Genomic DNA, 19,334 nt, shown 5'->3' with positions numbered 1-19,334 from the left:
GGACATCCTGTACAGTTTATCAGTTTTGACATTTGCATGACTTCCATGTGATGCCTTGCAGGCTCCAGAAAACGTAAATATGAATGTATAAAAAAAAAAAAAAAAATATATATATATATATATATATATATATATATATATATATATATATATATATATATATATATATATATATATATATATATATATATATATATATATATATATATATATATATATATATATATATATATATACACCACTTTCACCACTGTACGACTATGTCAATTAAAACAACACGCTTACTAATATTTTTTATATCAAAAACAAAACTCCTACAGACTGCTGGAAAGTGGAGACAATTTTTTCCCAACAGCCTGTCTTCATTCTTCGCCTGTTGAACGACGGTGGGAGGAGACAGTGAACGCACCACGTGATCTGCCGCGTGGGCTCCGAGCATCACGGATGAACACCGAAGTGAAGAAATATACGGTAAAAGTTGACGCAGTGACTTTAGCCGTCGGTCAAGACAAGGAGAGCTACGACGTCCTTCTTTCAGAAAATGTCAGCCTTGACAAGCGGGGCGGTGCTTTAAACCAGAAGGTAAGACACCGTAAAATATCTCGTCGCGAAGGTTCATATTTTTTGGAGAAAATAGGCCTTCTTTGACCTAAATTGTTTGCATAAACTGACAGAATCTTCTCGAACTGAAAGTACAAATATGAAATTCGTTCTCGTTTTCAAGTTTGTTTTGCTCTGGCCATAACATTAGGGACACCTGCACAATCTTACTATCCAAAATGCTGTCTTTGTACTAAATAATAATTTGTAGCTATATATGTATATATTTAATGCATGTCTTATCTCTACTTTATTCTGGTAGTATCTATATGATTTCCTTTTGATTTCTAGACGTAACAAACGTGATAATGAATGGACACAGATGGATCATATTATTGCTGGACACAATGAATGCAAATGATAAATTATTTTAGTTTTGTTTAGAATATGAAAGGAGCAAGAATGCCATTTCAAGTGTACTCTAGTGCAGTTTTTTACTAACGCAAACAACTGTACAAGCACAATAATAGTACATACACCAACTTAATGTGTACTTTTACTAAAATATAAAATCAGGATTCATGTAGCAGATTGGAAATCTGTATATATAATGTTGGTGTGACGAGTGAGAATTTACATTTTCCCTTGTCATAATTGTGTCACCGAAAAGCCATTTAAAGTGTCTGGAATTTAATTTTACCCCATTTAAATAAAACTAAATATTTAATTAGTGTACCATTATTTAGGTTAAGGCATTCATTTTGAATTAAGTGCCTGTACATTTTTCCATTTACACTTTTTTCCTCACTAATTTGAGAACATTTAAATTAAACTGCACTTAAAAAAAATGTGCATCATCTACAATCCCTATAGGAGAAGAACATGTACTGTATATCCTTCTTTCTGTGCATTCTAACTAGTAAAACCCAGACATACTGGCATTGACTCTGGGCCGCAGATGTGCCAGGAACATATGCAACTTTATGTTGTAACTTGTAATTATGTAATATTTGTTATTTTGCGCTAAAAGTTTAGAATTATTTTTTTAAAAATTATTTTCCCATTGATTAGTTTTAGTACAAAACATGCATCAAATTGAATTGAAATTTGATTAATGATTTAAAAAAAATTTAAAAAATGTTTTACAAAAATTACAACTATTTAGAATTTTCACCCACCCTAAAAAACTTACCGTAAAAAAATACCGTAAACATATACAAATATTACCGTATTTTCCGCACCATAAGCCGCACCTAAAAACCACAATTTTTGTCAAAAGCAGACAGTGCGGCTAATAACCCGGTGCGCCTTATATATGGATTAATATTCATATTTATTTTCATAAGGTTTAGGTCTCGCAACTACGGTAAACAGTCGCCATCTTTTTTCCCCGTAAAAGAAGAAGCGCTTCTTCTTCTACGGTAAGCAACCGCCCCATAGAAGAGGAAGCGCTTCTTCTTCTACTGTAAGCAACCGCCAAGGTGAGCACCCGCCCCCGGAGAAGAAGAAGCTCGCGGATATTTAATTTCATTTGTTTTTCTGTAAAGACAACAAAATGTCTCCTACTAAGAGACATGCGTACAAGGTTCCACTGGCTTTTGATATTCATGTGAACCGCACTGTGGATACAACGGGAGCACGTACGGTGAATATTCGCACCACAGGGAATGAGAAGTCGTCCTACTGTGGTTAGCTTGCCATGCTAACGGCCAGAAACTTCCACCCACGGTGATATTCAAAAGGAAGACCTTGCCAAAAGAGAACTTTCCAGCCGGCGTCATCATAAAAGCTAACTCGAAGGGATGGATGGATGAAGAAAAAATGAGCGAGTGGTTGATAGACGTTTACGCGAAGACACCGGGTGACTTTTTTCACGCAGCGCCGTTCCTGTTGATCTACGACTGCATGCACGTCCACATCACAGATGGTGTCAAAAAACAAGTGAAGCACACCGAAGAAGAATAATTCGAGGGATTTGTAGATGAGTAATAACTTCAGAAAGTGAGCTTTAAATGTTTATTTTGTGTGTTGTGTGACACTAACGTATGAGCAACGTTGAGTTATTGATGTTGCTATTGCTCTGCACTATTTTGAGTGTTACTATTTTTGTGATTGCACATTTGCACATTACATTTTGGGAGTGAACAGAGTTGTTAGAACGCTGGTTTGTAATATATTATTAAAGTTTGACTGACCTATCTGACTGTTTTGTTGACATTCCCTTTAGCGTAGCGTAGGTGCGGCTAATAGCACGGGGCGGCTAACAGGTAAACAAAGTTTTGAAATATGCCGTTCATTAAACGTGCGGCTAATAACACGGGGCGCCTTATGGTGCGGAAAATACGGTACATGAGAATAATATATCTATATGTAGGAATGCCCGGATCAAATATTGATATCGGATATTGGTCCGATATCAGCAAAAAAGCAAATATCGGATGATATTGGCTTGCATCTAAAATCTCCAAAGCAAGCACTGCGATACAAGCAGTCCTGCAGCATGTTTACTTGTACACAGATGGACAGCCCATTAAAATCCAAACGTCCTCCAATGTACAAACAAGGTAAGTCTTTTTTTGTATTTTAATCAAATCACTTACAAAAGGTAAACATGGCAGGCTATATGCTAATAGGAGCGAGCAGCTACAAAATAATAAAGCACACATTTGCACACAAGTACATGATAAGTGTCCTTACTTGGACAATGTTACAGTATAAAACTTGACATTTGTCAATATGAACGAGTATCAAATAACCATAGTTGCATATATTCAAAGTCTCCAAGCCAGAAGAGTATTAGAAAGTATCCAGTAACAAACATGGCCCAAACACAAATTTTAACAATGCACTTCAAAAGCATAAATATGCAAATCTACTAGGGCTGGGCAATATGGACCAAAACTGATATCCCGGTATTTATAGGTCAAATGGCGATATACGATGTATATCGGTATCTTACGCAAAACGTGCAAAGTGCTTAAAGGGGAACTGCACTTTTTTGTAATTTTGCAGATCGTTCATAATCCTTATAAGAGACAAGAAGACAAAAGGTTGTTTTTTGTTCGCTTTATAACATATACAAATTGTCTTGTTCTTGGTGGCTAGCAATGCAGCTAATGGGAGCAATCTATTCTACCACTAAATCACTTTAAAAATGCATTCAAAAACCATCAACAATACTTCATTTACGTTCCGTAACCTGTATATTAAACATACTGTAGCAACATTGTTATTGTAGGAGTGAACACTGAGGAACTATTTTTTTTATAATAGTAACACATCGGCGTGCTACGGTATTAGCTAACTACGGCAAGAGATAAGCTAGCCTCTACGTCAGCACGAAACGCGTTTGTGTTTGTAATGCACAGCACATTGCGATAGGACACCAATCTGTACTGACTGAAAAACATGAACAATCATATTACAGTATCTGTAAAGTATTATTTCATGTTTTGTTGTCTGTCATGATACGCGCATGACGTTCTGCGTGTATCATGATCAATATAAAGGTTGACTCACTCGATGGACAGTTGTCTGTTTGATCCAGCTGGTCAGGGACATTTTTTCTGGTTAATTATGGGTAAGCACTCCTTCTATGTCTAAATAGCTTGGCTTCAAGTTCCACATTTTGCAGTTTCGATTCACTTTCACCTCACTCTGCTCCAACGCCTCACTCTTCCTTCGTGCTGGCTTGTAGAAGCAGTAGTTCATCCACCATGAATTCAAATTCAAAAAGATAAAGTTGTAAATCCTAATTTGTCCAAAAATAGTCATGTTCGTTATTTGTTACAGAGTCTGCCATGATTAGAACACACTCGTGTGTTTGTATCCGGAAGGGGTTGTTGCCAGAAGTCAGATGTGCGCTGCTATGGAAACGGAAATGAATGCGCCAAATAATTAGTTCTGAATTAGTTAATGATTAAAATGACCAAAATACTGTAAATATTGAACATATTACATATTGTTATGAACATGTCTGTTACTACATTATATATACTTGCAGTGTGTATATAAAACTTTGATGGAGGGTTTTGGAGTTGTTTTAGAGGGCTTTGAAGGCTACAAAGCTCATTCAGGTGTTACAAAAATTAAAATCCATCCATCCATCCACTTTCTACGGCTTGTCCCTTTCGGGGTCGCGGGGGTTGCTGGAGCCTATCTCAGCTGCATTCGGGCGGAAGGCGGGGTACACCCTGGACGAGTCGCCACCTCATCGCAGGGCCAACACAGACAGACATGTCTTTGGAGGTGGGAGGAAGCCGGAGTACCAGGAGGGAACGCACGCAGTCATGGGGAGAAAAAAAAAGATTATTAAAATGTTGTTTTTTTTTAAACAAAAGGCAAATTACTAAAAAAAAAATAGCAGCAATGAAAACAAACAACAAAACACAAAATGTAACTTCCTCTCAAAGAAAATAATTTTGTGATGATATTTAAAAAGATGCACACTGGTATACTGACTACTTGGCAGTTTTAGCACTCTAATAGACTCAATGTGCAGAATGATATACTGTATTTGATTATTTCTTAAAATGTTGGCTATTTATTATATTGTATGTTTAATCTTATGATACCCCCGCATTGGTGCCTGTGTGTGTGTGTGTGTGTGTGTGTGTGTGTGTGTGTGTGTGTGTGTGTGTGTGTGTGTGTGTGTGTGTGTGTGTGTGTGTGTGTGTGTGTGTGTGTGTGTGTGTGTGTGTGTGTGTGTGGTTCACGTTTGTTATCGTGCCCGGGAAAAAAACGAGTGATGACGTCACGACTATTGTCGGCAAATATAATTGTCGGCGACAAATATAACTGTCTACATTTGTCGACAATGTCGACTAATCTTTGCAGCCCATAGAAAAACTTTAGGCCAAGATAGAAATTGTACACGCCGACCTGGGGCCGTACTTATCAAGCTTCTTAGAATTACTCCTAAGAAGTCTGCTAAGAGTTGACTTAAGAGTAAATAAATTCTTCGCTGAAAGCTGCACTTAAAAGTTAGTTATCAAGCGTCTTACTCACACTTTCAGCGAAGTGTAGGACTGAATCTTAAGTGTCACACTCAGAGCTGAATTATGACATTACTATGTGCCGTAAACGGAAGTTTAGGTGACGTCATTTCTGTGTCCATACAAATGACCAATCACGGAAGGGAATCCGTTGTCTAAGAATAAAGAAATATCTTGGAAATATTTAAGTGGACAATGGGAGTGTATATTTTGACAATAAACTACAAAATAATACAAAACAAACTAGTCCCCGCCGGCACTCACGCTACCGCTCCCTCTCTTCTCTCGCCCACACACTCACTGACGTCACTCACCTCACGGCCACACACATACGCTACTGTCATAACATTTTCTTTCCAATTCATTAATTAGGCAACTAATTTGAAACTGGTGTGGGTAGCTCTATATATACTAGCCCACTGCAGACGCATGCAGAAATCAACAAGGAATCGGAAAGTATTAAATCTGTGACAAAAATAATATCCGCTCTGTCTAAACGATACGGTTTGATCAGCTGCTCGTCATCAAAAAAAAACAAAAAACATTGTTCCGTTCCCTGAACGTTCGCGCACGTCTCTCTCGCCTCAGTGCCATCCCCTGCTGGCAACTCCTAACCACTTAAGACACCTCTGAAGGTCTCTTAAATATCGTGGAGAGTAGGAGTGATTCTTAGACTTAAGAACGTTGATAAAAAGCTTTTATTCTTAAGTTTGAGAGTAGGACTAAATTTCGCAAATTCTCAGGACTTAAGTGTAAAATGGCACTCTAAGAAGCTTGATAAGTACGGCCCCTGGTGTGTAAACACCTGGGGCCGTGGTATAAGGCGCACTGCTGATGAATGGTCTATTTAAAAAAAGTGTTTTTTCATATATAAGGCGCATTATAAGGCGCATTGAAGGAGTCATATTATCGTTATTTTTTTAAATTTTCTGCATTTTGATATATTTTTGAGCACTGTGTGTAATGTTCTATATTTTCAATGAAACATATACAATGTTGGTGTTGTTTACTCGAGTCATATTGCCATCATAGTGCAGTCTACACGTATCTCTTATGTTTGACTGCCATCTACTGGTCACACTTATCATTACACCATGTACAAAAAAAAATTGCTTCGAGGTCAGTAAGCAAAACCAGAATTATTCCGTAAATTAGGCGCATCGGGTAGTATATACATTGAATTATTTACATTATTTACAATCCGGGGGGTGGCACGTGGAGGGGGTTGGGGCAGGGGGGGTTAGGTTTGGTTGATATCAGCACTTTAGTCATCAACAATAATATAATCTGAGAAATGGACATTGAAACAGTGTAGGTCTGACTTAGTAGGATATATACAGCGAGCAGTGAACATAGTGAGCTCAGAAAGCATAAGAACAAGTACAAACCCCGTTTTCATATGAGTTGGAAAATTGTGTTAAATGTAAATATAAACAGAATACAATGATTTGCAAATCCTTTTCAACCCATATTCAATTGAATGCACTACAAAGACAATATATTTGATGTTCAAACTCATAAACTTTATTTTTTTTTGCAAATAATAATTAACTTAGAATTTCATGGCTGCAACACGTGCCAAAGTAGTTGGGAAAGGGCATGTTTACCACTATGTTACATGGCCTTTCCTTTTAACAACACTCAGTAAACGTTTGGGAACTGAGGAGACACATTTTTTAAGCTTCTCAGGTGGAATTATTTCCCATTCTTGCTTGATGTACAGCTTAAGTTGTTCAACAGTCCGGGGGTCTCTGTTGTGGTATTTTAGGCTTCATAATGCGCCACACATTTTCAATGGGAGACAGGTCTGGACTACAGGCAGGCCAGTCTAGTACCCGCACTCTTTTACTATGAAGCCACGTTGATGTAACACGTGGCTTGGCATTGTCTCGCTGAAATAAGCAGGGGCGTCCATGGTAACGTTTCTTGGATGGCAACATATGTTGCTCCAAAACCTGTATGTACCTTTCAGCATTAATGGCGCCTTCACAGATTACCCATACCATCACAGATGCTGGCTTTTCAACTTTGCGCCTATAACAATCCGGATGGTTCTTTTCCTCTTTGGTCCGGAGGACACAACGTCCACAGTTTCCAAAAACAATTTGAAATGTGGACTCGTCAGACCACAGAACACTTTTCCACTTTGTATCAGTCCATCTTAGATGAGCTCAGGCCCAGCGAAGCCGACGGGATTTCTGGGTGTTGTTGATAAACGGTTTTCGCCTTGCATATGAGAGTTTTAACTTGCACTTACAGATGTAGCGACCAACTGTAGTTACTGACAGTGGGTTTCTGAAGTGTTCCTGAACCTGAGGGATCGAAGGTCACGGGCTTAGCTGCTTACGTGCAGTGATTTCTCCACATTCTCTGAACCCTTTGATGATATTACGGACCGTAGATGGTGAAATCCCTAAATTCCTTGCAATAGCTGGTTGAGAAAGGTTTTTCTTAAACTGTTCAACAATTTGCTCACGCATTTGTTGACAAAGTGGTGACCCTCGCCCCATCCTTGTTTGTGAATGACTGAGCATTTCATGGAATCTACTTTTATACCCAATCATGGCACCCACCTGTTCCCAATTTGCCTGTTCACCTGTGGGATGTTCCAAATAAGTGTTTGATGAGCATTTCTCAACTTTATCAGTATTTATTGCCACCTTTCCCAACTTCTTTGTCACTTGTTGCTGGCATCAAATTCTAAAGTTAATGATTATTTGCAAACAAAAAAATGTTTATCAATTAAAACATCAAATATGTTGTCTTTGTAGCATATTCAACTGAATATGAGTTGAAAATTATTTGCAATTCATTGTATTCCGTTTATATTTACATCTAACACAATTTCCCAACTCATATGGAAACAGGGTTTGTGTATACATTTGATTATTTACATTTGATTAATTACAATCCGGGGAGGTGGGATGTGGTGGGGGGAGGGTGTTAGTCTAGGTTTGACATGCCCCAATCTATACTTATATATACTTATATAAACACATAGCTGTCTGAGCAACTAAACTATTCAATTGTGCACATTAAACCTAAAAGCTGTGCTATCTTAGAACAGAGAGATTGTTCCATAAAGACTATGAGACAGAGGTGGTAGAGGTAGGTAGCCACAACGCTCGGCAGAATTAACAAATAATGATTGATTTTATTTGTTACGCACTTTTCATTTAAATAAATCTTAAAGTGCAACAGTACAAACCAATATTTGAAACAATGAAAGCTTAGCCATTAAAACAGATATAATACTAAGACTAAAACACAACAACACAACATAAGAAAGACAAAACATACAAAATAGTGGGTTTTCTAACAGTGAGCACATTCAACAATACCGCAATAATAATAACTGTGATAATTGTGGTCACGATAACCTTGATATGAAATTTTCATATCGTTACATCCCTACCTGCATTGGTTGATGCCTTTTGCTTGCAGTTTTTTCCGCTATTTTTAGAACGCGCAGAAAAAGGGAAAAACATGTGTTCTTGTCACCCATAAGGATTGTGCATGATGGGCAAAATTCCCCCAATTAGTACCGTTTTCCTTCAAGCTCATGCAAGTTTACTAGGGTTCTGGGGATAAAATCAGAAAAAGTCAACCTCTAAAGCTACTTTTCATGAAATGCAACCCCCTCTTTACGGTGACAGTTCAAGTAAACCAATGCTGCAGCATTGTATGCAGGCAATGATACTGGTGCCATTTCAGGTGCCACGGGACAAAGGGCAATACTACACCTCACATTTCTCTCACGTTTCTCCCTGTAAAACGGTGTAAATGACCTCCCCCCAAAAAAACTTGATTGAGTAATGTGAAGACCTTTCAAAAGGTCTACTTGACCTTAAACACTATCATACTTTAATGCCCGGTTTTACTGGCGCCGTTCCACCCTTGACCCTTTGAAGTATACTTGAGCAAGATTCTGTATAGTTGTTCCAAGTGCTGCATCATCAGTTGGTGAATTAGGACACAGTGTCAAAGCATTGTCAGTACCTGAACATGTAGAAAATACCACTATTACTTAAGAGTAAAATGACTCATGTCAAAGTAAAACAAGATACCTGGGGCCGTATTTATCAAGCTTCTTAGAATTACTCCTAAGAAGTCTGCTAAGAGTTGACTTAAGAGTAAATAAATTATTTGCTGAAAGCTGCACTTAAAAGTTAGTTATCAAGCGTCTTACTCACACTTTCAGTGAAGTGTAGGACTGAATCTTAAGTGTCACACTCTGAGCTGAATTACGACATTACTATGTGCCGTAAACGGAATTTTGGGTGACGTAATTTCTGTGTCCAAAGAAATGACCAATCACGGAAGGGAATCCCTTGTCTAAGAATAAAGAAATATCTTAGAAATATTTAAGTGGACAATGGGAGTGTATATTTTGACAATAAACTACAAAATAATACAAAACAAACAAACAATATTGGCAATGAATCCAAAATAAATGTTTCCTTTTTGTTGCACCTTTCCTAATTCCTGCTCCCAGACCGTAGTCGAAGAGCGCAGGGGAGACACTTCTCCAGGGCCAATGTATGCTCGGGGCAACACCCTTCACTTTACCCGGCAGTGGATCTCCACAACGGACGACTTTAGAGTGAATGATGAGTCTGGTGATTAGTTGCAAATCTTGCTTTATTGATTGCTTGCACACAGCCAATCCAACACAAAACAAACTAGTTCCCGCCCGCACTCACGCTACCGCTCCCTCTCTTCTCTCGCCCACACACTCACTGACGTCACTCACCTCACATGCTGTCACCTATTAAAGGGCCACACACATACGCTACTCTCATAACATTTTCTTTCCAATTCATTAATTAGGCAACTAATTTTAAACTGGTGTGGGTGGCTCTATATATACTAGCCCACTGCAACCACATGCAGAAATCAACAAGGCATCGGAAATTATTAAATCTGTGACAAAAATAATACCCGCTCTGTCTAAACAATACCGTTTGATCAGCTGCTCGACATCAAACAAAGCCAGGACATCCTTCCACTCCCTGAAAGTTCGCGCACGTCTCTCTCGCCTCAGTGCCATCCCCTGCTGGCAAATCCTAACCACTTAAGACACCTCTGAAGGTCTCTTAAATATCGTGGAGAGTAGGAGTGATTCTTAGACTTAAGAAAGTTGATAAATAGCTTTTATTCTTAAGTTTGAGAGTAGGACTAAATTTCGCAAATTCTCAGGACTTAAGTGTAAAATGGCACTCTAAGACGCTTGATAAATACGGCCCCTGGTCAGAGAATGGTTATGGGTGTGGTCGCTATGACGTCATTGAGTAATTTGCATAATTTGATTTTATAATTTTCTTTAAAAAGGCAAAAAAAAGTATACATACATTAAAAAACAAATCTGTTATTATTCATTAATATTAACCTACATTTATCGTTTTTCCATATTTTCAATTGTTGTTGCTTTTTGTACTTTGTTGAGATTTTTTCAAGTGTTTAGAGACTTTTAATGACTTTTTAAATAAAAACAACTAGCAACAAATCTAGCATCTTCTTCTGGTGTTGTTATAAAATGTATTCGTGTTCAGAGACTTTTTACTTCTGTCCCTCAATGTCCCAGACGAAAGAGGCTACCTGCAGTGAGCATGGCGTCACACTTGCTTGGCGCTTTTACTCCAGTTGTACCATCCCTGGCCTGTTAATATTTGCACATTTTGTAGATGGTTGTCCGCAGGTATATCTGCGATATTTTAAAGTTACGTCCACATCACAGGCATGCTGACAACACTCCAGATAATAGTGTGCGTTTTGTTTACATCTGGTTTCGGCAGCGCGGTTTTCGGTAATCAAAGTATTTTTGTGGTGGTCAAGTTTTCCGTACATCAATTTATACTGTAACGACTAGCTGGTGTTAATGTTTTATGTTCGTGTGGTTTGAATTTTATGTTATTTTTCCCATGTTTGCAAACACACCGCCTGTGCCTGATAAGTGATTGGCGGAGATTAGGGAAGGGTTGTTATGTGTCGGGGGAAGCGCGGACTCACGACGGAGAAGAAAGGGTTTTCACATGAGGTAAAAACTCTTGGAAATGGGCCGTTTGATATCATAAGATTGGTAATAAAAGTAAAATATCGAGTCAGACTTTACGTGATGACTTTTGAGGGGTTCTATATATTATATTTAATTTGTTTTCAAGTTAAAAAAAACTTATTTTCAAGGTGTTGCGGTAATGAAAATGGCATGGTGGTGCACCACATTCATTTACATTAAAGGGAAACCCTGAATACTCCAGCGCTCTTATTTTGGTTTCTGTTTCCTGTCTCTGGCCTAAGCGCTGCCTCCCTCACCTGTCTCTGATTGGCACTTTAGACACATGTGTTACCTGTTGCCAATCAGGTTTCTTTATAAACCTTACCAATAAGCCTGCAGCTAACGATTATTTTTCTATCGATTAATCTATAGATTATTTTTCGATTAATCGGTTAATCTATAGATTTTTTTCGATTGATCTATAGATTATTTTTCCTTTTACCGATTATTTTTTTATTCAAAATGAAGATGAAAAAATAAATGTAGGCCAGTTTTTTCAAAAGGCATGGCTTTTATTTACAAAAAAAAAGAAGTATGACCACTCAGACAACATTGACAACAACATGACTAAATATTCTGTAACAATGTAAACATTTAAAACTTTTAACATTTAACAAAATTAAAAGTAGCTTATTTGCTTTTTAATCTGCAAATATAAAAGTCAACATCCAGTGCAAATCTTAATATTCTGCAATAGTATAAGCATTTCAAAAGTAAAAGTATTGCTTATTTTGCTTTAAAATGTGCAAAAATAAAGATAAACCTCAAATACAAAAAAGTGCAAAACGAAATATTCTGTAACAACAGTGTAAACATTTCAACAAAAGTGAAAGTATTGCTTATTTGCTAAAATGTGCAAAAATAAAGATAAACATCCAATACAAAAAAGTGCCAATCTAAATATTCTGGAGCACTGTAAACATTAAGTATTGCTTTTAAAATGTGCAGAATAAACATCCAGTTCAACACAGTACACAATAACCAATTCTACTCATTCCAGTGAGTGTCTAACAGTTGTAATGAAGAAAGGTTAGCATGTCTACATGCTCTGGTTCTTTTCATGTTTACAATATTCCCAGCAGCTGAAAATAGGCGCTCAGAAGGGGTCGATGTGGCTGGAACTGAGAGGTAATTAGCCTTCACCTCAAGCCAGGACTGCGAGTGAGCTGAGCTGCAGTTTAAGTTTCTAGAAGGTCAACGGGCTCATAGTGATGTTACTAGTAGTTGACTGGGAGGTGTTTATTATCATTTGGGGAGAGTCCGCTGCCTGATGCTCACCTGCTAAACACTTATCTGCTCCACGCTGAAGCGCTGACTACATGCGCTCTGAATACGCACTGCTGATTGGCTGATAATGCTTCGTGTGTACCAATCAGATGGTTGTGTGGGTGGGACAATGCTGCGTGCTGAGACAGAAGCAGATGGAGCAAAGCAGCTTGTTAACACTTTAGCTTTAGCTTAGAAACTCGTTCGGTACACCCCCGTACCGAACCCAAAGCCCCGTACCGAAACGGTTCAATACAAAACACGTACCGTTACACCCCTAGCAGATACAAATGACACATTCATGTTTTTGTGTAATGATGACAACGTATGCTCACGCGGACGATTGACTAGTTGATGGTTGATGGTTTTCTTTTCAAACGTTCGTTCATAGCCGTTGTGCTGCTATGATAGGCCATTTCCGCTCGACACAGCGTGCATACAACAACATTATTAGGCCGTTTATTGAAATACTCCCACACTTCTGACGACATTTGGCGTGCTTTTTCTCCCTCGCTCGCACCGCTCGCATCGTCTGCTTTGATCGTCTGCTTTGCGCTTCGCCATGACGGTAGTGTGACGTAAATATGCGACGCGTAGACGCACAAAAACGGCGTCGACATATTTACGTAACCGATGACGTCGACTATGTCGACGCGTCGTTTCAGCCTTACTTACCAATATATATATATATATATATATATATATATATATATATATATATATATATATATATATATATATATATATATATATATATATATATATATATATATATATATATATATATATATATATATTATCCGGTAGCATCGGTTTATCTTAACAACACTAATATAAATATACATACACTACCGTTCAAAAGTTTGGGGTCACATTGAAATGTCCTTATTTTTGAAGGAAAAGCACTGTACTTTTCAATGAAGATAACTTTAAACTAGTCTTAACGTTAAAGAAATACACTCTATACATTGCTAATGTGGTAAATGACTATTCTAGCTGCAAATGTCTGGTTTTTGGTGCAATATCTACATAGGTGTATAGAGGCCCATTTCCAGCAACTATCACTCCAGTGTTCTAATGGTACAATGTGTTTGCTCATTGGCTCAGAAGGCTAATTGACGATTAGAAAACCCTTGTGCAATCATGTTCACACATCTGAAAACAGTTTAGCTCGTTACAGAAGCTACAAAACTGACCTTCCTTTGAGCAGATTGAGTTTCTGGAGCATCACATGTGTGGGGTCAATTAAACGCTGAAAATGGCCGGAAAAAGAGAACTTTCATCTGAAACTCGACAGTCTATTCTTGTTCTTAGAAATGAAGGCTATTCCACAAAATTGTTTGGGTGACCCCAAACTTTTGAACGGTAGTGTATATATATACATATCTTATATATATATATGTGTATATATGTGTATATATATATATATATATATTAGGGATGATGTTTGATAAGAAATTATCGAGTTCGAGTCTATTATCGAATCCTCTTATCGAACCGATTCCTTATCGGTTCTCTTATCGAGTCCAGATAGGTTGTTGTATATGGAAAAAAACACACAATATTTGGTTTAACAAAAGCTCACTTTTATTATATAAGAAAACAATTTAATCTAAAAAATAAATAAATATTGACTGTTGCCCCCCTAAAAAAAAAATATATATATATATTGACTGTTGTTACCCAAAGTATATTAAGTGGGATTTTTCAGAAAAACAAATATATAAGGTAACACAAAAACAACCTGTCTCTGTGATCACTATAGGTGTATAAATAATACTAGTGTTAAATAAAATCAGTCCCTTGGGCACAAAACTGGAAATAATACAGCTCTCCAAAAAGTGCAATTCTGCTGCTATTTGACATAACTGTTTGTTATGATGCTTTGACATTTTTGCACTTTATTTCTTTATTGAAAGAAAATTCTATGAATAGAAAAGTTGTTTGCAAATGTGGTTACAATGCTAAAAAATGAAAAGTTAAAGCTAAAAAAAGAAATACACTTTATTGAGTTAACATTATTTCTTTATAGGGGGAAAGATGTTATGAGCTAGGGAATATAACAACTACACTACCCATCATGCAACGGGAGTGACGAGCATGCGCGGTAGCCCCGAAAAGTGTTGTTGCATGTCGTCACCCGTGAAAGTAAACGTCAAGAACTCAGCCAACACGCCTCGTCTGCATTATTTATAATTAGACAGACAACACATATACAGTGTGATTTTGTTTTGTTTACAAGGAAAGAAAAACAAAAGTTGAAAAAGGGAGATCATGTCATATATGTATGTGCTGCGGTTGCTATAAGAACGTTGCGACAGCTGCCGTAAAGGAGGTGCGTTGCTATGTTTCCGGTTGGTCGTAAAAGTGTTCGTCATGTGTTTGTAGTCTGCTCAAATCTCCCAGTAAATTTATTCATTGGATTATACCTTTTGTTTTGAACTTTATTACACATTGGAGCGCTTTTTCCCGTCCATTTTTTTCCTGCTTTCGCTATCTGCGCTTAATGACCGAGCTACGTGACTGATTTCTTGTGATGTCACACGGAGCATTTCTGGTCGGGACGGGATTCGTTCCGAGGGGTTCGAATATAGAACCAACTCTTTTTCTTTACTATAGTGGTCTCGATAACAGGTACCGGTTTTTAAAAAGGGATTCGAGTCCGAGGACTCGGTTCTTTTCTTATCGAACAACCGGGAAAACCGGTTTCGAGTATCATCCCTAATATATATATATACTGTATATACATATATATATATATATATATATATATATATATATATATATATATATATATATATATATATATATATATGCAGTGTTTCCCATAAACTGCCAAGATACCTGTGGCCGTGGGGGCGTGGCTATGGGCGTGGTCACCATGACATCATCGAGTAATTTGCATAATTTACTACAATGATTTGATTTTCTCTAAAAAGGCTAAAAAAATGTATACTTACTAATTAATAATAAAAGTTTTGTTTTAAACGTCCATCCATCCATTTTACAATATAATTACAACACTTTATGTACATATTTATATACAGATTTGAACAATAAGTTATTCACTGAAATATATTTATTAATTGTGGTTCTTACAAAAAATATATCTTATAAAATAGAAAAGCTAAAATGTCTCAAAGCTGTGCCCCTTTAATTAGTGCATACTAAATAATTTAACTTTAGCCTACTACTACAATCATATTATTTACCAGCAACATAAAGTGAAACAGAGGCAGAGATGTCCTGCCACAGTCAGTAACAAATAAACAGAAAACAGTAGTGGTGGTAGATAGACACAGAGCTTCATGAAACATCTAATCCACTGAACAAAGAGCTCCAAAAATATTGAACTTTAGACTGCCATCAGTTTTACTCCCTACACTTAACCATGTGTTTCCTACTGTCTGCAGACTTTGCACCCTTTGTTATATACACATGTTGTGTTTCTAATATAAAAACATTTAATAAAGTCAAATAAAAATAAGGCAACAAGAGAAGTATCCTACACTTCTCTTTTGTAAAGTAAATCTGAACAGCCGATTAGGGCATCTACATCAACTATATGATTTGCCTGAGAAGCTGGAGAGGACAAAAAAATAATAAAATAAATTTAAATTTATTTATTCATTTATTTTTCAAAAATTTTTTTTTATTTGTGGCGGAGGCGGACGTAATTCTTTCGTGGCGGGCCGCCACAAATAAATGAATGTGTGGGAAACCCTGGTATGTATGTATATATATATATATATATTAGGGCTGCAACAACTAATCGATTAAAATCGATTATAAAAATAGTTGGCGATTAATTTAGTCATCGATTCGTTGGATCTATGCTATGCGCATTCGCAGAGGCAATTTTTTTTAATTTTTTTGTAATTTATTTTTTATTTTATTTTTTTTTTTAAATAAACCTCTATTTATAAACTGCAACATGTACAAACAGCTGAGAAATAATAATCAAAATAAGTATGGTGCAGTATGCTGTTTTTTTTTAAATAAAATACTGGAAAGGATAGAAATGTGGTTTGTCTCTTTTATCCGATTATTAATCGATTAGTCGATTATCAAATTCATTGTTAGTTGCAGCCCTATATATACATACATATATATATAAATATATATATATATATATGTACAGTATGTATGTATGTATGTATGTATGTACAGTATGTATGTATTCGATTTAGTGTATGAATGTTTCATTAAAATTTGATACAATCCATGAATAATTAAATTGTATGCCTGTGATGAGGTGGCGACTTGTCCAGGGTGTACCCCGCCTTCCGCCCGATTGTAGCTGAGATAGGCTCCAGCGGTAGAAAATGGATGGATGGATGGATGGATGGATGGATATATATATATATATATATATATATATATATATATATATATATATATATATATATATATATATATATATATATATATATATATATATATATATATATATATATATATATATATATATATATATATATATATATATTAGTGTTGTTAAGATAAACCGTATATCTGGTTCGAGAAATGACCAGTTTGGCTACTTTGGTTACAGCCCCCTCAATGGATAAGATTCAGTGTGGATCTTTAGGTTAATCGAGTGTAGACACATAAACCAGTTATTGCGCCAAACTAGAACTCACTTGACTTTTTTTGTTTTTTGTTTAAAACATCACAAGAGCCAGGGTTGTCCGAGTTGGTATGGTATGGTATGGTATAAGAGTCATGCACTTGTTACGTTACTTATGTAACTGGAGACGAGTGTAGACGTAGAAACATGGACCGGGTGTCACACGAGATTAGCAATCAGTAGACAGTTTATCTTTAAAACAATGCGAGAGTCACTGCTGCCCACCAAATATTCACTGGCAAGAAACGTAACGTCAACACCGCGAACCGTCTACGTGCTGTGCCATCCGTCAATATTCTAGCATCCCGACGAATGGTGGCTCAGACAGTTTCCCAGCTTGTCTTTCTTTATTTCACGAAATGCAATGTTCTCGTGCAACGGGCTCAATCTCCGTGTCCTGTTCTCTTTTTCGGCACCATTCAAATGACCTTTCAGTCCACAACACATGTCACTTCCCATCTTTGTCCCGGAAGCCCTGCCGCCCAGTCAAGCCATTGGCTAGAACCTTTAGGCGTCTGTGACGACACTGACTTGAGTTGACTCATGCAAAAGACATCTATTTGACATTGGTTTGCCTTTTTACTTTATAAAACATCTTTGGGGATATATGTTGTTTTAAATATGTGAAAATACTGGAAGCATGTCACATGTAAAGAATCATTTTTTTTATATATTTGAAGATGAATGGGCCTACGGGTGTTCTCAATAATCAGGTTATTGTTATTCTCATGGCATTCAACTGATCAGTAGTCTTAGAAGACTTTTGGCCTCCCATCCGAGTAGTTTTCTACAGTTCATGTGTACAGACTAAGCTTGGGCGGATCCAGTCTCAGCGCTTGGTGCCAAGGTCCTACTCGTTATCCTCTAACTGGAGCGTATGCACAGGAAGGAATGCTTTTGTTCTTTTGTGGTATAAAAAATAATGTATCCATCAACAAATGTTAACCATACATCCATCCATCCATTTTCTACCGCTTATCCCTTTCGGGGTCACGGGGGGTGCTGGAGCCTATCTCAGCTACAATTGGGCAGAAGGCGGGGTACACCCTGGACAAGTCGCCACCTCATCACAGGCATACAATTTAATAATTCATGGATTGTATCAAATTTTAATGAAACATTCATACACTAAATCGAATCGCATCGAATCGTTCTGTTTTATAAATTCATTGTTTTTGAATTGCTTCGTAATGCATGTATCGCGATGCGAATCAAATCGTCCATCACAGAGATTTACATCACTAACATATATGTATATACTATTGACTTTGTTTTGCTCAAACAATTGTATGTAATAAAAGAGATCAAAGAACTAGTTTAAATATATGTGTTAATATTGTGACACTGTCAAAAGCACTTATCTTAAATAAATAGAAAAATTACAGTTAATGATTGTGGCTGATCTCAATCATGATTGTACCGGAATCGGCAGCTTAAAACCCTGACCTACTTTTTCCTGTACATTATTTTGTTTAATATCAATGAACTCCCACTTTTTATGGTAGTCTATTGTTTATATTACAAAGGGAATGGATTCGGATCAGATACTTTTTATTGACATTTGTGTATCTTATTTATTTATTTCAGTTCTATTACACAGCAGTCTTAATAAACTGTAAATATGTTTTTTATTATTAGTATTTACCAGGTTCTCTTTCATTGCAATAAATGAGTGCGAGGGGGTCATTACTTGTGGTTGTCTGTTTTGTTTTCATTGATTCCACGCGTCTATTATGTGTTCAAGCCTGCTGACTACCTCTGCTCACATTTTGTTGTTATAAACGAGACAGATGCCTGTACTTCAGGCACTGAAATATAAGGACTTGAACCTTCCCCTTTAGACTGAAAT

General features: G+C 36.9%; 1 protein-coding gene across 3 annotated transcripts in view; it reads left to right on the top strand.

Moving 5' to 3' along the window:
* The first annotated feature begins 445 nt into the window (after positions 1–445).
* The window catches only part of slc8a2a (solute carrier family 8 member 2a), a 124,143-nt gene continuing 105,254 nt past the window's right edge, over positions 446–19,334 (top strand). For all 3 annotated transcript variants that reach the window (XM_062048314.1, XM_062048312.1, XM_062048311.1), the window contains exon 1: positions 446–582. The gene's annotated coding sequence lies outside the window, so the exon portion shown is untranslated. The remainder of the gene's footprint in view (positions 583–19,334) is intronic.

Source organism: Entelurus aequoreus, linkage group LG05 (genome assembly GCF_033978785.1).
Source record: "Entelurus aequoreus isolate RoL-2023_Sb linkage group LG05, RoL_Eaeq_v1.1, whole genome shotgun sequence".
Lineage (NCBI taxonomy): Eukaryota > Metazoa > Chordata > Actinopteri > Syngnathiformes > Syngnathidae > Entelurus > Entelurus aequoreus.
This window is presented reverse-complemented; position numbering and strand designations above follow the sequence as displayed.